Consider the following 26,293-nt stretch of genomic DNA (forward strand, 5'->3'; position numbering starts at 1 on the left):
CTCAGCTTTACCTGCTCTGCCTTTAGAATCCCTGGATTCCCTTCAAGCTTTGTTAAAAACAGCAGGGTAGGCTTGTATATTACAACGTACTCAGAAGAAACAGGAGAAGGTTTTCGATTCTTAATTACATGATCAAAAATTATGCTTTGACGTATTAGTAGCAACACCGTGCCAGACCATTGGTGGGCTTGGAAGGCTGTGCATGGACACGGAAAATAAAGATTAAAGGAAAAAGCAACCACTTGTAGACTTGTTATTGCTAATTGGTATCCTGTAGGTTTGATCAGTTTCAAGAAACAAATGCTCCTTACTTATCAATCAGCTGTAAAAAGGTTTGAATTTCTACATGTGGGAATGGGGATAAATATACCATGGGATATATATTTATAGTGTTTGTATAGTAATTTTGTCTTCTGTACATTACAGGAGGAAACCTGACCACTCTCTGCATGGTTCTTTGGATAATCTTTCACACAGGCCATTTGTTTATTAGCCTTCAACTTACCACTGCTCTCATTCAGATGACTAGATTGTATGACCATGGAAGCTTCTCATTTGTTGAGCCCCTTGCTCTGCTAACATCACACCAAAGGCTCCCATTAGCTTGCAGATATTTATGCATTTAGGGTAGGGTATCTACAGGGAAGAAGCTTTCCAATTTGTAATGAACTCATAGCAGGAGAATAGATTAACTGCCAAGAATTACAACCAGATGTTGTCAGATCGTTGGGATATTTATGCAGCTTGATTGTAGAGTAGTTTTTACTTTTTTTTTTGCTTTTGAATCATGACACTACTTGAGAAGGTAGCTTTCAAAACAAAACCTGTATTCTGTGTTGAAGAAATAGGTTTCCATGCATTTTTCCATGTACATGGGATGTCAAGTCACTGTAGAAAGTGGACTTTAGAGCAGGTGGAAACATGACTCTACGATCTCATAATTTACCAGTGAAGGGCCAATTCTGATATAGTTCCACACAGTTGTCCACAGCATTAGAAATCTTACAATCAAACCATTTGGGGGCAGCTTAAACTAGACAATATCTCGTTTCCTTCCTCTTTTCCCCTGGGCTAATTGCTTATGAAAGCTTTGAAATATGCATAGCTTTGTCACTGTTAGGTCATGACTGCGTGTGTGTTAGTGTGTATTTCAAAGAAGGCAATGGACTTCTTAAAAGTTGGCTGAGCTATCAAACGGAGTTTTGCTTTTGCAGTCTTACATTCTACTAGTAGAGGAGGTAGTTTCAATGTGTTGCGTATTTACTGCAACATATTCAGAGCAGTTTGCTAATATGCATATGACAAGAAAGGAGTCCTAGCTATAATATCTCCCCTTTCTGGTATAGCAGAGAGGTGTTTTTTTTTTTTTGGGGGGGGATCTCTCTCTCTCTCTCCCACAGGAGGGATAAGAACCATGAAACAATGACATTCTATGTGATGGTCCTATCTTATGTAGATTCTCTTTTTCCCCATTTTCAGTTTCCAAGCAAATAAACCTTGGTCCCTTGACGTTCCATACATCTGATTTATATAGCCGTTCTTCTAGGACAATTCTTTGGAATAAACTCAACTGTGGTAATATTTTCATCTGACAACAGAATTGTTAAAATACACAAGGGACTGAAATCAGCCTGCACAGCAACCTAAAGAGATTAGAGTTGTGGGGACTACATACAACACTGATAGACTCAATATTAATAAATGTAAAGTCCCAGAGTCAGAGGGAAAAGAAATGGAAACAGCATACATACAGTGCTGAGGGAAGTAACCAGGCAACAGCATCATTGTAGCATAGAGTCCTGTTCTTCTTTTTTAAGTACAACCAAAATGTCCCTTTCAATAACTTAAAAATGAAACAGAATGGGAAAAGAAAGAAAACAAAACAACAAAATATTTTATATAAAATCATCATCATCATCATCATCATCATCATCATCATCCATAATTAATCTGAATGCATGCAGAAGTTTGTTTCATTTTAAAGTTATTGAAAGGGACATTTTGGATGTACTTAAAAAAGAAGAACGGGACTCTATGCTGCAATGATGCTTTTTTTTTTTTTAATTGTATGGCATAGCAGTTCGGTGTTCATTCTGCTTTTTCTTGCTGGGAAATCCTTGTGAGGTCCAGCAGCCAGATGTGTAGGCTATTTAGCCGTGAAAAGTTATGTTGCCCAGGGTGCACCACGAGGCTAGTCTACATTGCACTGAGTTGGGCTGAGAGGAAGTAACTGACCCAAGGTCACCCAGCTGGCTTTGATTCCTAAGGCAGGACTAGAACTCTCCTACTACACCTGATTGGCTCTTGGGCTGAGAGGGACGGACTGGCCCAAGGTCACCCAGCAGGCTTTACATGCCTAAGGCAGGACTAGAACTCACAAAATCTTGGTTTCTAGCCCAGCACCTTAACCACTAGACCAAATTGGCTCTCGCAATGATGCTGTTGCTTGGTTACTTCCCTCAGCATTGTATCTATGCTGTTTTCATTTCACTGAAGATCATGTACTGTAATCCAGTGCAGGTTGGGCTGAAAGACAATGACTGGCCCAAGGCCACCCAGCCCAGCTAGCTTCTACGCCTAAGAGAGGACCAGAACTCAGAACTTTCCTAGTTTCTAGTCTAGGATCTTAATCACTACTTAAAATTTATACCTATCTACTCTTGGGTGGATCTTGTGGCAGGTTACAGTCCCTAGAAACCAAAATATCTGATATGTTTTCTCTTATCTCCTTAAGTTGCTCCAGCTGATAAATAGAATTCCTAAAACAGGAAGCAAACATCTGCAAAGCATTTTTCCCTAACAAAATTGGTTCACTAAAATGTATTCAGTGGGTTCAACAAATGTTTGATTCCTCCCCCCCCCCCCCCAGTTAGGGAGTTCGATCAGTAGGGTTTTCTCTTAATAATGGAATACTTAGTTAAATTTGGGTTGTGTTCCAAGCAAATTCAGCTTGAGCCAAACCTGAGTGAACATACATAAATCATAATTAATGTCTGCCTTGCAAAGAAGCTTTACCTAAAATATCCTAGAAACCTACTATTATTTAGCTGGATATTATTTATGCTAAATGAAAGCATAAGCCTTAACTTGGCAAGTCTGAATTCTAACAATACAAAGCAAAGTTTACACACAACAAATTTTATATAGAAATCAAAGCACATTAAAGACAATGGGGCTTTATACACTATTTAGTTTTTCATAAATCAGTCATATGAAAATGCAAGTAAATGTAAGAACATTGGAGTCCTTTCCTTTATGTTTGAAATAAGATAAGATGCTTCTTGAGATGGGTTTGACTCCTGATTACTTCTTAGACATGTACATGTTATTTTCTTGGTAGCAGGTCAGGAAATGGTTTAACACTGTCTCTTTCCAGTATTCTTTTAACTTCCCACTCTAGCACATGGTTATGGTGTTACTGGTGATCTCTGTTTATACTGCTTAACTTTTTTTTCCCCCCCGATCATCTTTGTTTTCCCCCTTAGATCAGCAAGAAAGCAACATGAAACCAGGAGTCTGTGAGTTCTAGTATTGCCTTAGGTGTTAAAGCTGGCTGGGTGACATTGGGCCAGTCCCTCTCTCTCCACCCTACTCACCTCACAGAGTTGTTATTGTGGGGAAAATAGGAGGAGGAAGGAGTACTAGGTATGTCTGCTGACTTGAGTTATTTATAACAATAATAAAGGCAGGATAGAAAATCAAACAAACAAACAAACATCTATTTAAGACTTCATGTTCTCTGAGCTTGGCTGTTTTCCTGCAGGAATTTCATTACCAGCCTAGGTAACATCATCAGTATGAGGGAGAATGGAGTTGGCTGGTTGTTTATATACAGTGTATTCTATCTGGCACTGTTTCCTGCTAACAGCCAACACCCAGGTAAGCAGGAAACAGCAGCAGGTAAATGATCAAGGAAGAAACCAGTCCCAAACATGACGGGGCAAGCTACTATTTGTAAACAGCCAGCACACTCTACCCTACTGTGTAGTGTGGGTTTTACTACCTAGCGTACATCTTCCAACCTGTTAAATAATTCATAGCCCAGCCTTAGTGCCTTGCTTGCCCATTTCTACTATACTTAAGCAAATCTTAAGTAAGGTCTGTGAGTCACAAGAACATACGATCATAAACATGTATCAGAGTCCCTATATTTTCAAAAGATAATTGATTTGTGGAAAAACACCCACCCCCAACATAACTAAGTTTCCTATATTATACAGATGACCCTTGCAAACACCTAAGTGTGCCGTGAAATATATTATAGGTAATTCCTGTCTTAAGGGAATGCAAAACATGGAGATATTTGCGAATTAAAGGAAAATTGGCATTCTTACTGTTTTATTAAAACTTTTTGAGTTCACCAATTGTTACATTTTATGTCTATATTTATTTAATGCTCACATATATATGGGTGTCCATCTCACACAAGGTGACTCTGGGTGGTATACAATTTTAAAAGCTTGTTTAGAAGAAAGGGAATATCTTTGGAAGAAAGGGATCAAATGATTTCACATGGGTCTTTGAATTCATTTTTTTTAAAAAATTCTTTTTATGTCAGTTTACAGAAATAACCTTCACCAATACAAGTCTGCATTTTTGAAAAATGAGAGATAAGATATTTTATAGAAATAAATGTGTGTGAAAGCAATAGAAAATATCTATCTATCTATCTATCTATCTATCTACCTATCTACCTATCTACCTATCTACCTATCTATCTCCAGGTCTTCAACTGCATTTTTTATGAACAGTGGACCATAGAGAACCACAGTTTAAATTTCAGCAGTGTAATCCATTGAATTAACTGCAGTAGGGAAAAATTGTTGCTGATTCGCTGAAGAATAATTCTTTACGAAGAGAAGGTGACAATACATTTATTATATTTACGGGAAATTTGAGGAGGACATAATAAAATATCATCCTTCTTCCCTCAGAAATACATTTGTGATCTCTTTTTTTTTTTTTCTGGAGAGCAGCTGCCCCAATTCTACCTACCTACCTACCTACCTGGATTAAATTTTCCCTGTGAAATAAAGTTAATCATTGACTTAATTTTGTTAGTTGCTGGCTAGATTCTTCCATCTGTCAGGATATATTTACTGGAAACTGCTTCAACCAAGGAGATGGCATTTAATATCTGGCCTTCAATATGTTCCTGTATTTCATGATGCATGTTCCTAATGTGTTTAATAGAGCAATCCTCTTCATGTTGCCTCAGAAATGAACAATGAGTTTAGGATCCCTATAAGTGTGTGTAGGATTGTCATCTTGATACTTATCTACCAGATATCTCTTCTATTAATAAAAGAGATCATCTGTTGCATTTCCCTTTAGCTTCAGTTCATGATTTTAGTTGAAGACAATAGTTTTTTTGTTTTTGTTTTTTTCCCATTTGGAAATGGAAAATTACAGTAAAATAAATAGTAACATTTCTGGAGTGAGGGAACTACCCCATGGTAAATGAACCCAGACTTTTCCCATTATATGATCTACTCTACTGGTGATTCCAGTTCTATCTCTATCTCTATCTCTATCTCTATCTCTATCTCTATCTCTATCTCTATCTCTATCTCTATCTCTATCTCTATCTCTATCTCTCTTTCATCTCTATCTACCTATCATCTCCTTTTTAGTTTGCTATATTGGGCAGAGATAAGGCCAATAAAGATGATGAGAATTTGCAATACTTTAAAATATTATTACTGTTGCAGATTGATAGTCATTGTAAACAAAAGAGCAGCTTCCTTTCTTCCAAACTGCTGGGCTGGGATGGCAAACTCACCCAAAGAAACACCAACAGCTGGAGAGGGTCCTACAGTCCTTTTATTTTCCAAAGCTTTTAGCCAGACAAGCCAAGAACAAGACCAAAAGGGTTACATATCTGTTATATACAGCAGAATGTTGATCAAAGATACTTTGACCTTTGTGTACACTAACAAAAGTCCCCAACTACAGAATGAATTGCTTTTCAAATGATAAGATACTGGATAAGAGAAGGGAAAACATAGATATTATTCAAACTGTATTTTTTGAAATGCAGCAAAGCAGATTTGATATATGGGACGTGCCAAGGCTCAAATTGTTATTTTAACAAGCTGACCATGTACTTTACTGTGGAGGGAAGTAGGTAGATAAGCAAGCAGCATTACACATTCTTGAATCAACCGTCTCTGCTAAGGGCATAAATTCTATAGGGATTTGAATCATTGTCAGCGTATTGGAGTATTATTAGATTAAAATAATTTACAGAAAAAAACTCAACTAAAAGCGTATAGGCAAAACAATGGTGGTGTATACAAACAGTTATAGAAAGGTACAATAAATTAAAACTAAAATTCTTATTCTGGTTCTCCAGAAAGCATCACAAGGTCACCATGGTAGAGCTTTCCAGCTCCAGTTAATTAATAGAACTTTAGGATGTCATGGAACAGTGTGTGTTTGTATTAGCAGACCTGATTACACCAAGCAATTGTTGCTTGCAACTGTTCCAGTTTATTACCTTCAGATCTGTTGCTCTTGGGAATTCTGGAAAGATCCAGCCAACTTCACCAGGGCTTTGAAAACCCACTTCTAGATGTGTTTCGCTGTGTAACATTTGATGGAAACTTATCAACACTTGCAAAAAAAGTGCCCATTTGCCTACTGACATTATTGTGACATCGTTACATTAGCTCAAATTAGGAAGTTAAGTGACTTCACATTCAGTAGTTTCGGAAGTTAGATAGAAAATTGGTCTGCTATATTGTCATTATAGGTATCAGGTGTATGATTATGTAGAGAAAGCTGTATCTAATACCCAAACCATAGTTCATATGGAAAATTAGTTCTGCCTGGATTATTTCAATTTCATTTAAATATTTTCAGGGGTAAATCTGGACTCATTCTGTATTTATTTTTAAGGATTCCTATGAAAGGAAATCTACATACTGGCGCTTTGACTGACCCTAAATGCAGTTATTGCTCCAGTCTTAATTTAGTTTGCTGTAATGTAGAGATGAACTACCTGAAAGCCAGACCCATATTTTTACCCCATTCCTCCTCCTCCTCCACCCCCCCCCACTCCTGGTGGTTGATGAATGGTAATTGGTAAGATGCACAAAAAGAAAATACGTAAAAAATATCATATTAATGCCACAGTAATAGGGTTTAGACTTGATCGATCGATTGATTTTTATAGAAGCTAAGCAGAGGTGGTTCTGGTTAGAACTTGAATGGAGAACCAGCAGGAATCCCAGGTTCCAGGTATGTAAAGAAGATTAGGAATAAAATAAAATAAAAAATGTCACAGCAGTCATAATCCATTTCTGTGTTAATGCAAAGAAAACTGAAAACAAATTTGCTGGATCAGAAATTGAGCTACACATGAGAACATCATCTCCTTTACTTGTGCAGACAATAATAATAATAGTAATAATAATAATGTTATTATGCCTTAACAGGTTTTGCCAGAGCCTCAGAAATGTCTTTAAAAACTTATTTAAGATAACACATTTTATGGCTTTGCTAGAACTCAGCATTTGGGACATAAGGTGTTGGCATTTCCTACTCATGAAATAAAACCTCATGGTCCATGCTTGACAGGATTAGAGTTCCTTGTTGTCCTTGATGCCTCAGCTGGAATAGTTTTTACCCAGGATGTACAAATTTGTGTGGTAAACTTTCTTAATCTTAAAGCTAATACAGATGGAACTATAAGCTTCTACATTTTCTGGGATTGGAAAGCATTTATCAAAATGAGCATGAATTTGAGATCTCGGTTATAGAATACTGGAAGATGGAAAAATTCACAGGGACAATGTCACACTAATTTCAAATTATTGAACTAAAAAAAAAAAGAGTCCTAAATGAAAACAAAATAATGTTTCCAGAAAAAAAAAACAATCCATCCCTTCTGGGTATGCAGTGAAAGCTTTGCTGGCAAGGAGAAGTATAGTAAATTAAGTTCTTGCCTGCCCCTTTGTGAAATCGGATGATAACTGTATTCCAATTACTTCTCAGTAAAAGGAACATCAAACTTAATTGCTACTCTTCAAATAGCTATGTCTTTTAACTAGAACTGTATAAAAATGTGGATCTAGGAACACTGAATAGACTCCTACAGGAAGGATTTTTTTTTTTTTTTTACCTCCTTCAGTGGACACTGAAAGATTTTTGCAACAGCTGCAGTTCAGAAACTCCTCAGGCCAATTCTGCACTCTTGCTGAAGCCAACAACAGCTTAAGTACTGTCATGAGTGCCGTTGAGCTAAAGTCATCAGCGCAATGGCACTCATGACAATGACAAGGAAATAGGTGAAGGGGTACAAGTTAAGTAGCCATCAACCTACAACGACTAACGGCCAACAAACAATAGCCAAAGGAATCACGGAGCCACCCAAACCATCAGCGGCAATACAACGGGGATCGCCCAGCTGAAAGCAATCAGCAGAAGAATGGAAACCTGATGATGGGCGATCCCGGAAACCCTCACCCACCGGCAGGGCAAAGCATGGGACAAAGGGGGGTGACGTGACCGTGAGCGAGGGGGCGCTGACCGGCGCGGGGTATTTAAACCCCGCACCGGCGCGCTCCTGTCACTCTCAGCTTTTTTCTACTAACGCTGTACCTGCCCTGCAATAAACCAGAGCCTGATTCGCAAGCCAGTGTCTGATCGTTATTCAGGGGGAGGCAGCGCATGACAAGTACATGGTGAAGAAAATTCGTATTGGTGAAGAATATTCAGTTCCTCCAGGGCCTGGGCCTAGACTAGGCTAACTCACCTTTCCTTGGTTCATAAAAATAAAACAGTAATGGGAAAAAAAGGTTGATCATCCAGCATGGCTTTTATAGATGCCTGTTAGCCTGTCCTTTCCCATTATGCTCAACCATCTACCATCATGATATGCCAACACGATATCTTGAAAACAGAATTCTGTCCTTCATCCATAAACATGTGAGCCTGAGAGTAGCCTTCGAGATGATCAGCAGGGGAGTGCCAAAGATCAGAGCCAGTCAAAGTTGTGTAGAACTCCTATAAATTTCAATACACTTGCACTCTAGTGCTCCCAATGTGTATTGCTAAAATACAAATGATATAAACACACAACTCTTGACAGTTGTAGGTTTTGATTTATGATGCTGTCGTGTGTGCAATACCTGTGCATTTAGTTTTGCACAAAAGGAAAAAAGAAAATATCAGAACACTTGCAATCATTCATTCATTCATATCTATATCTATATCTATATCTATATATCACTGTTCTACAACTTGTTTGATACCAAACCGATGATGATGATGATGATGATGATGATGATGATGATGATGAAAAAACTAAATGGTCTTCTTGCTGTTAAACAAAAGGTTATCACTGAAATTATAGCCAATACATTTGGAATATTTTGGTAGTGAGCAATCTTTGGATGACTGGGGCTATGATTAATTTATTAATTTAAATTGGGATTATGGTGTTTTGTAATTTGATGTTGCTTCTGACATGAAACATCTGGAGAAACAATGACGGCAGCTGCAGCCTGATCCTTTTAAAGCTGTACTGTTTCGGCCCCAAATATTTGGTGGAATAAAAGTCTGTAACTTCATATTCGTGACCGCCAAATGCATTTGCATCTGATCTTATTTTCCTCTGCCGTGTGCAGTAAGGATTTATTACCTGGCTGAGCTGTCCATGGATTAGTATTGGCAAGTTATGGATTCTCAGAGTAAACAACAATAAGTTTCTACTTTAATGTCTCCTGTATCTACTGTAATGACTGAGCTTCTCTAAAAGATAATATGTAGCTAATTTTTACTAGGCCACTTTCTATTTCAAATTCATTAAGAACGGTGCTTTAGAAGCATAGGTAGTCAGTCAAAGCAACGTTCCTGGATTTTATCTCAATGTAGGCATACCCACCCATAATTAGAGGTTAGGTCTTCCTAGCACGGAGGATGTGTGTTCTGTATTTTTTATTTGCTTTTGTCCATATGGTTACCCTCTTTATAGAGCAATTCAAAGCTTCTAGTTTCCTTGAGTGTGAAGTAAAATATGACAGTAAAGTTAAGATTGTCAGTGTTGGCAGCCAACTTGAAGGACAGCATTGAACCCTGTAGTGGCCTGTCTCCTGCTAATTAGCAGTATGGAGGAACTCTGTGCCACAGGCATAGTTTTATCAAGAAAGGACATCTTTGCTGTTCCCACTGACAGCTGAAATGCAACTCTTCATGAAGAAAATGGCATATTGAGCAGGAGAACAGGAGAGGTGAAGAGGCTTTAGAATAAGTGACAGTTCTGGTGTCCTGAACTGAAGCAGTCCTGAGCGATCATAAACAATGGAGTTGAAAATAGAAAGGTAGAAATGAGAATTATGGAAGCAGAATTTAGACATAAAATGAGTGTGAGGGAGAAAAAGCAAAGGAACCTTGCCTTGCAAGTATGTTGTACAAAAACTGGAATGAAACACCCTTGTGATTAATGCAGGCTCAAGGCTTTCCTCATAAATACAGTGCAGAAATTGTGGCAATTCTGAGTCAGTGAATGACTGTGGATTTTTTAAAAAGAGAACCTGGAAACCACTAGATGTGTCTTGGAACAAGAGATGATGTTAAGCCGTCTAAATAATGCAGAGTGCTCCAGTTCTTATTTCTTTGATGGATGGTGAGAAGAAAAACAGGGTCTTCTACCATGGAAAGAATTCACTTAGGAAAACATGAGTAGTGTCCATGGACTTAGAGCAATGGGGATTGTGCTTGGAATGGCCAAAGCTGTTGGAAATTTCGCCCTTATTGAGATGACAGTGCAACTTGACTCATTTATTTATTCCTAATTGCATTATTTGTAGCATAGGGAAATACTGTCTAAGGAGGTTTCCTCCAATTACAGAAGGAGGAGGAGGAGGAGGAAAAGCCAAGGTGTTTTGTTTTGTTTTTGCATATATAACTTTTATTAAGAATTTTGATAATAATAGTAAAACCTAATACAAACTAAACTTAAAGAAAAGAGAATAGAGTGGAGTAAAAAGGGCAAGAACAAAGAGAAAAGAGAAAGAGAAAAGAAAGAGAAAAGAAATATATAAAGAGTGGCTTCCAACCTTCATCATCACAAGTATGAACAAATTTAGTGACTCTTCACCCCATCTAAGGTTCTAAACTTTTATCTCTTCATCCCATGTCCCATCTCTTATCTATAAACAAATCCATACAGCATCATCTTTTCCATCCTGGTGTCAGCAGAACATCCGTAAAGGGTTACCAGAGGTAACAACATATCTTGTTTTAACCTTGATCAAATAAACCAACTTTATATTCCTCCTTTTACTTCTAACAGTCTTATTCTTTAGTTCATTCAAATATTGTCATAGGATTTGATTTCTCTTCATTTCTTCTTTGTCCCATCACACAGACTTCTTCAGGTTTTAACAAGCCTTTTTTGTAAATCCAGTAGGAAAAAAATTATCCAGGTCACTCTCTTGGTTTGTAATTTGTATTTCCCTTTTAAATTAAAAAAAAAAATGTAGATAAAGTGAAAAATCATTTTCTAATCATTCTCCTGGCCTGTTAGTTGAAAATCCACTTTCAATATCATCTCTATCCTGTCAGATAAAATTTGTTCTACATCTGTCATCTTTTGGACATGATCTAGCCATAGAAGCAGACACCATTACTGACATTCCTGATATTGTGGCTACTATTTTCTGTTTCCATTCTTCAAAAGTCTCCTTTAGTATTTTCATTTTTATAATGTTTTGCATCATCTTACAGACCTGTATACCTTGTCTCTACCTAAAAGCCTTAGTCTCATCTAGTGTCCACTTTTTGAAATCATAAAATTGCTTATCTATGTTATGTCTTGTAAAAACCAAAACAGGATCTATTTCCCATGAGAAACTGTTTGTACTTTATAATTAATTGCAAAATCTTGTTGTAAAAGCCTCAATATTCCAACTTTATCTGGACCCTTAGTCCATTTATAACTTTCTAATATCAAAATCTTATTTAGGTTTTTACTGTTTATTTCAGATTCTTTAAAGTCTTAAGCTTATGATTAAAATTTGCTTTTGTTCAGGATTGAAGGCAGACTTACTGGCATTTTCAAACTTGTTGTTTACAAAGGTCTCTAATAGTTTAGAAGTAGTTAATGAGCAACTTCTGAAAGTGGTTAGAAAGTGAGATTTGCAAACTTAGTGTCCTTTAAAAGGCTCTACCACGGTTGCAAGCAAGATGGCTGATCCCATAGTCTCCTGGTGCTCAAACCTACAGAAAACTGATATCCTGCAGTCTCCTTGCAAGTGGCTGTCTGGAGCAGTTGTGGGTGATCTCACATCCTCTCCATCCAGAGAGGTTCCAAGGAGCTGGTAGACTCATTGGTTCCTTGGTCTTTGTCACAGTCATCAGCTCTGCTTTTGCAGAACCATCTTCAATTCCCCCAGAAGTCCAGGAAAAGCCACATGTGAGTTAATGGATAACACCACATTTTATTGCCTCCAATCCAACCAAAAAGAAAAACAAACCATAACCTTATGATGTAGTTTCCTATTGGTGACAGGGACATGCATGAATTGGCCCTTCTCAGAAGGCTTGACCACATACCACACCTGTTTCTCCGTCAGGTCATCAATACTTCAGACCGAGCATGCAGAGGTTTTTTGAAGGAACTGATAGCTACTGAAAATCCTAACTATTATGGAACGGACACCATTTGTACCAATGTCCCCAACAAAGGCCTGCTTTGAGATTATGGTTCTAGAATAAAACACATAACACATTTAATAATAAATACATAAATACATAAAGTTAAACTAAAAAAAAAAAAAAAAACCTTTGGCAACAGTGCTCCTGTGCTGCACCTGCCTTAGCAGTGTGTAGTGATAATGTAAAATTTCTCCCTCTAGAATCATTGTTCCAAAACACATAATATAAGGTGGGAGGGGAAAAAAAGTCCCTACCACCTTCCTATAGAAACTGAATGGGGATTTTGATATGGTCCATCCATTGGATGTCAAAAGAAGTTTGCTTCTATGTCTTTTATCCCCTACTTTCTTCAGGTTTGTTTTGTTTTAATCTGTGATCTTTTCTTGGAGATTTACTGCTTATTGGCTCTGGCTGCGGCTAGCAATTCTTGGACCTACCCATTCTCTGAAATTAACAGACTGCCTCTGGATGTACGAGATGCAATCTGTTTGCTTGGCATACCTATCTGCTTACTGAGTCTTTAACATACGATTTTAAAAAAAGTTGCTTGGGGCTGCATAATTTTTTTAATCTAAGGACTCTGATAGATGTGGCCTACTATCAAAACACTTTATGGGAGAAGAGGCCTGCAGAATGTGTGACTTGCCATGCAGCCCCACAGATAGGCTGGAAAGATACTTGGCAACCAGCAAGTCCTGTAGCAGAATCTCAGAACTATGCCAGAAAATTGTTCAAACCTTCGTCAAGCCATCCGGCGTGACTGTGGGTTGGCTGAGTGGGTAAAATAGTGCAGATGCACTCCAAGAAGCCTTCTGAAGCATCATGGCAAGAGAGCAGTAGAACTTTGAAGCAAATTGGCTAACTCTGCAGTGGTGCAGTTATGGGAGATAAATTCTGTCCTTCGGAAGAAGCACCCGATGATGTAGCATCATGGAAACTAAACTGTGGCCAAAGCAAGCATAGACCTGATTAGCACTGATTCAGAAATGGGGTGGTTATCTATCTTTCTACATCAGAGATGCAATAAATTTGAAGGCATATTGATGCATAGGATGTGGCAAAGCCCTCTGGGCATTACGTATTGGTTTTATTTTTATTTATTTATACATACATACATACATGCATGCATGCATATATATAATTGTTAATAAAGTTTGAGAAAAGGACTTAGGGCTGAGAATGCTAATGTGTTATTGAATTATATTGGTATGGTCTGGAATTTATTTACTGATGAAGAATTTTGGCTCAGTTGCGTCAGGTTATAAAAGGATTATAATGTGCTTTTGGAAAGATGCTAGTAAAACAGATGTCAACAGAACACTTCAAGGAATGTGTTCACTCTCAGCCTTTCTTTACTCATAGACATACTAAACAATATGATTCCTTGCGGTCAAAAGTTACCTTGTCATCTAAAAGTTGGGCTGTAATATTTCTTCAAATTTATATAACCACATGTTCACTCTGTCTGCGTGTTTGTGTGCATGCACGTATACAGACACACACACTCACACTATATAGATATAGATATCTACACACACACACACATCAAGCTAATATTCAGTTAGTTTTGTGTTATTGATATTCCCTGTTTTTCTTTATAGCTTAGAATGGTAGGGTATACATGTCAGCCTTAATTTCATTCTCTTGTTCTTCAAATGAACCTGCCTACACAAGTTCTAACAGAAGAGTGAGTCACATCAGAAGCCAATCACACAATTCAACAGTCCTCTCCAACTTAATCCGAATATGGAAGATCAGGTGTAACAACGGTTGAGACTCTATAAAGTCAGTGCTCTTTTCCATAAATAACTCTTCATATAATCACACAGAGAGGCAGTTTGGTTTAGTGGTTAAGGCACCAGGATAGAAACCAGGAGACTGTGAATTCTGGTCCCACCTTAGGCTCAAAGCCAGCTGGGTGACTTTGGGTCAGTCACTCTCTCAGCCCTAGGAAGGAGGCAAGGGCAAACCACTTGCCAAGAAAACTGCAGGGACTTGTCAAGGCAGTCTCCGAGAATCTGACATGATTGAACGGATTAAAAATCATCATCATCATCACAAAGATAACAGCAAGAAGTGACCAAAGTCCTATTGGAAGGCTGATTCTTCTCTTATCTGTATGAAACACAAGAATGTTGTCATTGTTGTTGCTGTTGTTGTTGTTATGAGTACTAGTGACAGCTAGCTTTTCAGTTATGTTTTCAACAAAAGAAAAATGATTTTCCAATTGTATCCACCAACAGCTAGGGATCAGTGATCAGATCACTGAATAAGAAAGTTGTCAGGAATGTTTAACCCATAATGCCATTCAAAATTTTGTTTTTAGGGTGCAAATTAGTCAAATCAGACAGAATGGGTCTCTCTTAAAAGGAAAAGCATGCTGAAATTCATAGAGCTCACAACGTAAAAAGCTATCTCAGAATCAGGAGAGGAAAACAGGTGTGTTGGCAAAACAGGAAATGAAACTCAGGTTAGTGAAGAAACAGGATGTGAAAAAGCAGTGGTGCAAAAATAAACGTGGCAATACTGTCTCTGAATAATTCAACAGCGTATTCAAGCTCAGTTCACCAAGATCTGAAGCAAAATATGGCTGTAAAGGAAAGAAAACCTGATACAGAAATACACCAGAATGGGAGATATATTAAATGGGGACTAACAGCTTTTAAATTTCTTCCCAGTGGTAGCATGACACAAGCAGGGTGAATCTATTTTATTCAGTGCAAAGGATCCCTATTTGCAGCCCTCGTCTCGTAGGCAGGAAAATAAAGCCAGTGAAATATAATCTGGGTGGCATCCAACTTGGTGGGCTTCACCACTGGTTTGTGGGGCCAACAAAGCCCCCCCCCACTGGTTTGTGGGGCCAACAAAGCCTCTTCACCTTTTTAATGCATCTTGGGGGGGTGGGCTGCATCCTCTGTCCTTGACACTTTAAAAATTGGAGATTGACAAGCAACATTAAGAGCCTGCTCTTCCCTTAAGCAAACGTAATTGCTCAGCTCTCTGTACAGCCTTGAGAATCCTATCTTGGTTTGGTCTAACAATAGCACAGAGGAATAATAAGAAATAGCAAAATACGTCCATGTTGATGCAAGGAAAACTACAGAGATATGTGTGTATGAAGCCACAAGAGGCCACACATGCTCTACAGGTGTGTTTCTTTATGTTAACCGTAGTGTAAAGCACTTGCAGCTGATATACTGTAAGTGAAAGTCATCATTAGGTTTGGTGAAGTAGCAATGCTTAGGAGGAGGAGGAGGAGGAGGAGGAGGAGGATGATGATGATGATGATGATGATGATAAGATACCAGGACTCTGGTATCTTATATCCTGAACAGACATAAATGTAGTGATACTATTCCCCCCTCCCAAGTTATGCACTGTCCAGTAAGAAGAGAACAAGGCTAAACAAGGTTTATTAAATAGTTATGTTGTGCTGGGCCATTTTTGGAGTCACTCAACTTCACCACAATCAAGACTTTCTCCATAGACCGTGCCTGACCAGTGATTCTATGTTTTATGGCTATCAATTACATTTGGAAGCTGTGACAGTTATTGATAATCATTTCAGAACTAGCATAGTTCATTAGGTGGAGGGAAGCCCTTCAGCACATAAGTCCGCATTTTCTTGGCAGGGTTTTGAATTGACTTCCAGGGTGCCATTAACAAAGGGAGGTAAATTCAGAGGGGTATGCCAAAACAGAGTTTAGAAAGTCTTCTGGGTTTTATTTATTTATTCATTCATTCATTCATGGTAAATCATTTTTGAGTCTGAGAAACAATGTCCTTGAATTTTAAACTTATTTTTTATCCTGACCCTGGTTATTGGCAAATCACATCTGTCCTCTGGAGTTAAGGGGTTGGTTGCCATTACAGTCAAAGATGCTCCACATAACCCTATTTAGTGATACACTTTCTCTCTGTGGCTTGGCTTCTACCATTTGTCTGGCCCAAGAATCCTTTCCCCATGGTTACTGTAGTAGCCACACCATAAGATTTTATACCAGGACTCCAGCTAGAAGTCTGTACACACTTGTACTGGGTTATACAACTCTTCTCCCTAATCTCTCTCCTGGAGAGATTTAGCTTTCAGGCTTGCAGTATGGTAGTTTAATTTCATGGCATAGTCAACATCCGTCCTTGCAGAAGAAGAGAAGGATAATCCAATCCATCACATTATCTCCAGTGCAACTGGTTCAGTACCCCTGTGAAGTCAAACATAATAAAGTTATCATGTCCCTCCCCTGTTGGCTGAATGCAATCGAACGTCCTCTCTTTCTGTTGATGGGAACTGTCTTTGTTGTTGATGAATAATTTGCTCATTGATCTTTGTAATTAGTAGTTATATACCTTAAAACAAGTAAACAAATATTATGGAAATAGACCAAATATACAGAATTACTTTTCTCTCCTCCTCCACCTTCTTTGCATAAATAACAGACTATAGGTTCTGAGCTAAGCAGCTACAGATATGTATTGGTAAACCAAATGGTATGACTTTGAAACCTAGCACTTTCAGATTGGTGTTGTTGTAAGAGGGAAAATAAAAGTAGAGTAAAATAATATGCTTTTCAGTAAATAACCTCCAGAAAGGAAGGAAGGAAGGAAGGAAGGAAGGAAGGAAGGAAGGAAGGAAGGAAGGAAGGAAGGAAGGAAGGAAGGAAGGAAGGAAGGAAGGAAGGAAGGAGGGGTCTAACAGTCGTTTTGGTCCATAACCATAAATAAATAAACTTTGAAGCTTTGACAATATTCATACTTGATCATGACCGAGAACTAAATAGAACATTGAGTTATATAAGTAGAAGGCAAACCTTTTCAGGTGTGTTCTGGCACATTTTTAGTGACATAAACATTATTATTTGTTTGTTTTTAGTGTGCTGTTTCCAGTCAATGAAACATTGAGTGGTGCTGATGCCTATTTTTTCCCCACAGGCTGGTGTGAAATGTTGCAACCACCTTCTCTTTTTCTTTTCCTCCCCAACAAGAGATGAGTTATCACAGGACGGCAGATGCAAACTGTGGAAAAAAATCTGGAGAGATATTTGCTACTGGGTTTCTTAATGAGGTCACTAACCCTGTTCTGTGCAGCCATTAATTTCTATGGCACCTTTTCTGCCGAATTTGCTAGTGGGTGTTCAGGTTTCTTCCTCCTTCGCCCTCTCCCCACACAACAGATTTAGCTGTGCTTTGCATTCATCCATAGCCAACTTGTTGCCTTTGTTTAATTTATTTTCCTTTACTCCTGCATGAGAATTTTAAGAATTAGGCTTGGCTCTAAAATGTTATGGGGAGAAGAAATCAGCAAGGGGCCAGGTTCAAGGAAATGATTTCTCAGACTTCCTGACTCTGGTCCTGCCTTAACACTTGCTTCTGGTTCATCTGTTTGTCAGAAGTACGATCCATCACTAAACGTTACATGTATTCACGTAACAAGTGTGCCATGTTCAAACAAGCTCTCCATGCCTGACATTATTTACCCTTATCTTGCAATTGTGAGGTAGGGATACAAGATGAGAAGGATGATGTGCCTAGATCCATCCATAAAGTAATACGTGGGTTATCAAAGCTACTTAAGATTTTACAAATGGGCATATTCTGAAGTATTCACCATCCGTTTTTTAGACCCAGCCAAGTTCTGCAAGATTAGCAATCAGAATTAGAGATTCAGGGAAACCTGTTTACACACACACACACACACATTAGCATGATCTAAAATTGATTTAAACTCATCTTCAGTTATGCCATTGTAACAGCAGCTTATGCAAGATTTCTTGGGACTCGTTTATAGCTCAGTTTATTTTGAAGCTTTATTCATAATTTCAGCCTGGACAGACTCAAAATACTTAAAGCTTTTAGGGGAAAAATGAGTTTGTCCATCTATCTATCTATCTATCTATCTATCTATCTATCTATCTATCTATCTATCATATTTGTCACTGCCCATCTCCTCCCACCGGAGGGACTCTGGGCAGTTTACAACAAAATTTCCCCACGCTTATGGTACCTTACCTGGCCACATTGAGTGACAAGGCCTGAACAAATGTTCTACTCACATTTGTTTGAATATAAGTAGATCTCTGCATGATCTGGGACTCTGCTTTACCAGCCTGACCTTTTGCAAGAGATCTTCTTTTTCTGCAAGCAAATGAAAAGAGCAGAAAGTTTTTCCCTGCTGTGCTTTTTCTCCCAACAGAGATTGGAAAAAGGCTGGTTTGAATATCTAAGTCATTAGGAAAATGGAGGACTGTATAAAGATAAGGCAAAACATTTGTAGGGGACAAAACAGCTTTGGATAAAGAGATGCCTGCAATTTTATTAGCCAGGCAGATGGTTAACCACCACAACAAATATCATATCCTGGCATATTCTATCCATCTGGAAGTTATCCAATTTCTGACAGCTTTTCTGTCCACAGTTTTGCTGAGACTCAAAAATCCCATGAAGTGAGGAAGGGGATCTGTCCAAAGTTTGGGTCAGAAACTGAACATTCCTGATGGGCATGAAGAAGAAATAATCTTGAAATGATGCTATGGGTTTTGAAGAAGGCAGGGGGGCATGTTGAGCCTCTTGGCTGTTTATCCCTCTTCTAAATTCTTCCCTTCAATAGCTTTGTGAGAGACAGAAAATTGGGACTGTAAAGAAATGATAAATTCTGTAAAGGATGGTGGTCTTTATGTCTCCAGGCATTTGGTCTGAGAATAAAGAAAAACCCCGAACAGTAATGAAATGAATGTTATTTTTTTCATGCACGAAGCCCACACTATTTATTTCATCCTAGGATGTACTGAGCAGGCAGGCATCAGCAAGTACTCCAGGCAGTGTAGGGAGGTGATAAGCATTTTATCACCGTTCTAAACATATTAAACTTTTTGCTATAAAATTTATCAATAGCATCTATCCTGTATACGTGTCTGTGTATGTCTGCATGTTATGTGCACACACTGATGCATCTCACCACTTTCTAGACCTTTTCCCCAGCTTATCTGTTTGGCAAATATAGCAAGTAGCACACCAAGAATCCCAAAATACACATTTTAACTATGATTCGGGCTGTAATCTGCAGTTGTAAAAGAAACAGGGAATAGAATATTCCAACTTGAGTAAAGGGCATAACACAAATACACACAAAATCCCATTGACCATCTTCCCACCACTGGTTCTTGAGCTCTTTTTTGTTTTGCTTTTGTTTAATGTAGAAACTTCAACTTCTTTAATCGTAAAACTGCATAAATGGATTTAGATTTAGATTGCCATTTTAGATGTTCTTTGAAATGAGCCCCATGGAATGCAGAGATCTACTCTGGGATAGAATGACCATTGCACAACTTGAGGGAAGAAGCCTATCAAGGGATACACTTTAAGATTTTCTGAAAATGGGCTTAATCCAATCTGCATGTTTAGATCCACCTTAGGAACATTTGTTTTTAAATATGTATTTTAAAAGGTGATGGATGTGTTTGCTCAGTCTGCTGTCCACATATTGAGAGCAGAGAAGAGTAGAAGAGGCAGTTTCCAGAGCCCATGGTCTATCTTCTCTCTGGTAGCTCTTCTTTCTTCAATCCAAATGATTGGACTATCTAAGAAGATCTTCAAAAAGAGGACAGTCCTGACTATACTTTAAACAGCTGTAAATCTGGAGACCTGCTTGTGTGCATAAGTAACCCTTTACCATAATTCGCCCTTTCTCAACAAAACAAAATCATGTTCATGCTTCAGTGTTTTCACTTTTCTGAATTTTGCAATGTCATTCCCCAGTTAAAAAAAATGCGTACCGCATGGGTGTATTGGTCAAGGTAATGTATCGAATGGGAATTTGCATCATTGGAATTCAATGACAAATATTTACGAATTATCTAAATTAGAAGAAACATATATAAAATGTATAAGGACAGTCATGGACACCGGAGGAAAAAAAACAAATTTAGGACTATAAAAATTAGATACAAAGCAAAAATGAAACTTGTACATGTACATCCATTCCTCACATAAAACAAATACAGATTAAAGTTGTCTAGTTTTTCTACTGGGTACACCGGATAACCCAGTTCATTCATGAGTTGAGTGCAACTCTTGTTGGATTGCTCCAACCCATTTTGGTAATGTATTCAACTGACTCATTACAGGTAGTCCTCACTTAATGACCACAACTGGGACTGGAATTTTGGTTGCTAAGTGAAGCAGTCATTAAGTGAATCTGACCCAATGCTATAACCTTTTTGCTGTGGTCGTTAAGTGAATCGCCATGACCATTAAGTGAACTACATGGTCATTAAGCAAATCACATGGTTCCCCATTGATTTGGCTTGCAAGAAGTTAGAGTGGAAGGTCGAAAAGGGCAATCACGTGACCGCAGGATGCTGCAATGGTCATAAATGTGAACCAATTGCCAAGCACCCAAATCGTGATCATATGATAGTGGGGATGCTGTGACGGTAGTAAGTACGAGGACTGATCACAAGTCAGTTTTTTCAGCACCGCTGTAAGTCCGAACCATCACTAAACAAATGGTCGTTAAGCAAGGACTACCTGTATATTGTGGTAGATAGCATTAAAGTACTAAGAGGATATTTTCTTTTTCTTTGATGAATGAACAAAATTATATAGCACTGAAATATGGGACCAAACTCAGGTCATTTAAATAAATAAATCACTCATTTTCCCCGTTTGAACTGCAATAGGATTATGTATCATTCTTGGTCCCTTTATGAAGATTATTGTGCAAACTTGTTCTTCTTTCAAATAATGTTTGGTATTAAGTATATGTGGCTTTCTAGATGCAGAATGTGTATAGAACCTTTTTGCAAATAGTTTTAGAATATTGGCACAGGTTATTTGTGTTATTTAAATATGCAGCAGGTACCTAGGTGTTCAGTCAGGAAATGATACAACGCAAAACTCTCTTGGAAATTCTAACAGGAATATGTATTGTTTCTCTTTGAAAGCTTTAGGTGGTTTGAACAGGGAGAAATTATCTTCTATATTCAGCTTCTTCATTCCTTAAAATTACTAGTCTAAACTGAGATATTTCTTTATTTATGGTTTTTCACCTGTGGACATTGCATCTCTGGGATACTTTTGTAAAAGTGGATTTAATGTGTAATATAGGTCAAATTTTGTTCACTATGGTTATGTATTATATTTCTTATTCTGAAATACAGAATAAGAAAATTCAGACAAGGCTTCTTTAACTGATATGCTAATCTATCATCCATCAAAACTTCCATTTTGAGGTCAACTCTCTCAGGATCCAAGAACGTTTAATACACTTCTCCAGTTAATAAGGGGGGGGGGGTGGATAGATGTCTGGTGGTCTTATCAATCATGCTGCTAGCAATACAGTCTTGACAGTGGACCTCAGACAGATCTGCAGATTTTCTGTATGCCATATGCTTAAGCTCACTGATGGATAAGATAGAAAAGTAACTGATGCATGATAGAGAAACAGGAAGTTTCTAGCTAAAGCATATATTTCACATTTAAGACACCGAAGTTTAATTTTCAACATCTGCTGTTCATAGAATATTGAACAACAAGGATAGGTCTTTTGGATATCATGAAGAACATAATGGCTTGTTCACTAGGATGTCCTATGAACCTTGATGATTAGGCTATTTAAACTATGATATAAGTCAAAGTTCAGTACTTTTATGCCCCCTTAAATGTTGTCAAAAAGCAAAATGCATAGTGTCTGCTGAAACAGAGGAAATATACAAGCATTTTGACTGGCACCGTCTATATTCAATGTTTCGAACCATTTAAGAAAACTTCTTAAGTCTCAGGACTAGTCCCAGCAAATGTTGCATAATATTTTCAGATCCAAGCAAATATGGTTTTCTTCAAGAGATAAAGTGTAGTAGAGAAGTAATGTTTGATTTCAAGGTAGACACCCCCACCCAAAAGACCCAAAAAACAACTATTGCTTCACTCCTCACCTGCTCCCCCAACCCTCCCCACACAATCTGTACCACTCTAAAAATTTGTTTGGCCATTGTGGTTCTCTTTAGCCCAGAATAAAACTAAAATGCCTAAGAATTTGCTAAGTATGCATTATTGCAGCTTATCTCCCACATAACAGTATATCCTAAAAGTTCATTTTTCACCCATGCAGAGGAAAACCAATAAAAGTAGACCTGTGTCAAGATATTTAAACAGCTTGGGGAATAAACTTTCAAGGGCTTTTCTCCTGAAAGGTAGGATTAGGGTTGTGAATTGCATTCTTGAGGCTTAGAGATTTGCAAAGAGGTTTTTCAAAGCCATGCTTCCTTGGTATGAGATAAGTTTGAAACAATGAAGTTGTTTGCATTGTTTACACGCTACCAAACATCATACTTTTTGGCTCCATGAGAGAAAATGGAATAGGTTTGAGAAACTGTTGAGGCATTTCATGAGGGTTATTCATGGACTCAAATCTACAAAAGCCAGATCCCTAAATTGGCTGAGCAACTCTTCACTGAAGTTTGTGTATGATCTTCTAGTGAGGTAGAACTTAATCATGGAAGAAGGCAGACAGCAAAGTTTTGTTTCTAACATTTTAAAATGGCACAGACAAGGTGGTTTCCAAAGAATCAAAAATCAGATGTGAAATGATACCCAGTGAATAGTTTCAGCCCGTTTGAATATGTCTGGCCTTGTCCTTGTGGTGTTGGTCAAGTAGAGGATGTTATCCATTATGACCTCCACTGCCCCATTTACAATGAGATCAGGGCCAAATTATTAACGGCAGATGAACTCAAGGGCTCTGATGTTGAAGATAAATCAGTTCTTGCAGATGTGTTTCCAACTGTTAGCAACCAAGATGCTACTTCTGCTCTGCTCTGATTTAAACTTAGGAAGAAATATTTAAGTTCTTAGTTGTAGCTCTAGCTCTATTTTGTTGTACCTTTTTTTATATTTAATGCTTCCTTTATTATTTTATAAATTTATAATTTTAATGTTATCATATTTTATTGTATTGTATCACATTCTTATGTTATGACCTGTGGTTACAACAATAAACTTCACTATAAATATGTCGGGGGGCGGGGGGGGGAAGTGGAGCCCTCTGTTGTTCTTCTCAACTGTCTTTTGGCTCTGCTTCAACTTGTTTGCTGGTCTCAGTAGTGAAAATCTTACAAATTGACTTCTAATTTCACTGTAGACATTTCATTTCTACCTAGAACAACAAACATTTTAGGCATCCTACAGAAATATTAAAAGGGTTTCCCCAAATTAGCTTGAAAGTCCTAAAATTCTGCCACTCCTAAAAGACTGAGAATGTTTGGGGGGGTTTTGGTATGTACCAGCCTAGGTATTTAGAAGAGGCATGGTGAGTGGAAACCTGATGAAAGTGATCTCAGTTGAGATGCCCTGATACTCCTCATGTGTGAAAGTGGGTGAGGCATCTTTAGTTGCTTGGTTATATCAACTGCTTACCTTTTTACAGTTTTTGTACCCTCTTTGTATGATTTTAGGATACATATATTGTGTATGTATGTGTGTGTGTGTGTGTGTGTGTATTGTGTGTATGTATGTATACACACACACACACTCACACACATACATACATTGTATATATCCTACATACATACACACTTTGCAATAGGAAAAAAAAAATAGTTTATTCTGATGATTTTTTAAAATACCCTCCCTTTCCAAAAAATAAAGTTGGTAAATGAAAATATACAGACAGTTTCTGCACATTTGTGGATAGAACCAAGAAGGTGTCTTTCATTACTTCTTACTTGCTGTTCAGAATATTTTCCACAGCTTCCTTCTGGTGGGGACAGCAATTCTTTGCCATCCATCTTGTGATCCTGTTCCTCCTCCTGTTTTTTTTCTTTACAACCTACTTTGTGGTCACTTTTCAACATTTGCCCTCCTCCTTTTCCATGCTCCCTGCAATATATGTGAACAAGGAGGGTCTGAGGAACCAGACTGAAAAGGAGGTGTCTCAGACATTGTGTCTGATGGGAAGGAATGATGACCACCATGGGAAAGCATGGACTAGTTTCTAAAGCAAGCAGGAAGAAAAGGAGAGGAAGGAAAATAAGTCATAAAAGAAGAATCCTCTAAAGTAACAGTTATTCTCACCGCTAATAAATATTTTAAAGGTATGTTTTCTGGCCCCTGAACAAACACTGGATTTTTTGTTGTTGCTGGTTTTCCTCACACATTCTTTTCCACTGCCCCAGAGCTCCAAAGAACAAACTGCAAAATAGTTCATCTGAATAGCACTTTTTAAAGAGGAAATCTACAATACAAATAGAAGCCCCAAAAGTACTTTGAGATTGGGTTTTTGTTTTTGTTTTGTTTTTGTTTGGATTAGGCAATCAAATAATGGATGATGCATGTCAAAATGAAATTAGGCAAAATGAAGAAAAAAAAAAGATATATGATTATGTCAGGCCTTCCTGGTAGAGTAGTCAGGAAACAGACTATTCAAGAATGACTGGAACTCCACTGTTTTAGGGTATAATAACAGAAACTTGAAAGCCTGACAGCATTTTCCCTTCTTCCCTCTTGTACTTGAGAGAGTTAAGGCAGAGGCAAGTTAAATTTCTTTCTTATGTGTTCTTCTTATCCTGGATTTAAATCATGTGTTTGTAATTGCTGCCATATAGTTTATCCAGGTTCATCTCCATTGTCCCTAGCAGACTAAGGCAGCCTTTCTCAACCTTTTGACCCTGGAGGAACCCTTGGAGTATTTTCAGCCCCAGGGAACCCCTGCACATTCAGGCTCAAATATAGGGCAGAAATTACAAAATTGTTTCATGGATAGGCCTGTAGATATGCATCAACAAAGTTCTTAAACCAAAAACAAAGAATGGAACTTACCTCTTTAATGTGAAGTTGCCTGAATTTGAAATATTTGTTTTAAAGAAATCATGATCTCCCAGGGAACCCCTAGTGACCTTTCGCGGAACCCTAGGGTGCCACAAAACCCTGGTTGAGAAACCCTGGATGAAGGCATACAAGGAGAACCTGTGACCTCTGTTTAGTCATATCCAGTTCCTTTCAATGTACAGGTTGGGTTCTTCCAGGGTGTTAAATAACTGCTTGGGATGAATAGCAAGTCTTGCATGGCAGATTTGGTAGATACTCATCAAGAAACAGAGATAAAATGTTTTCTAAATAGGGATGTTTGAAAACCACTCTCCTAGGAAACAGGAATCATACTTCACACAGAATATAAATAATGAACCTTTTACCTGCAGAATCCATACTTCTTTCCCACTCAAAACATAAAATAGTTGTTAAGGGTCAGAACAATCCATTTTATGTTCACATGGCCCTAAAATGCCTTAATAGGAAGAGTTTGTCTGCTCCTGGATTCCAGGAACTACAAAGAATATTGCTGTGATAGATTTAATGCATAGACTTTAAATGGCTAAAAGTGTCCATATAAATAAAACACGTCTGAATTACAGGTGGGAAAAAAACTTTAAAAAAGAATGGCAAGCAGTCAGCTTTCTATCATCATTTGAAAATGGTCTTCCCAAAATTCCATGGGATGAAGTGAAGGCTACCTTGGCATAATAACTTGTGCAAAGAGAGTTTTCTTCATCAATGTGTGGGCTGCATCAATTACTGCTATACAGGTAGTCCTCGACTTATGACCACAATTGGGATTGGAACTTCCATCACTAAGCAAAGC

The 26,293-nt window shown here is 38.0% G+C and overlaps 1 protein-coding gene across 2 annotated transcripts in view; it reads left to right on the forward strand.

Annotated features, from left to right (window-relative positions):
• Positions 1 to 26,293, forward strand: part of PCDH9 (protocadherin 9) — a 721,360-nt gene that overhangs the window by 283,541 nt on the left and 411,526 nt on the right. The window lies entirely within an intron of this gene.

Source organism: Candoia aspera, chromosome 5, assembly GCF_035149785.1.
Source record: "Candoia aspera isolate rCanAsp1 chromosome 5, rCanAsp1.hap2, whole genome shotgun sequence".
NCBI lineage: Eukaryota > Metazoa > Chordata > Lepidosauria > Squamata > Boidae > Candoia > Candoia aspera.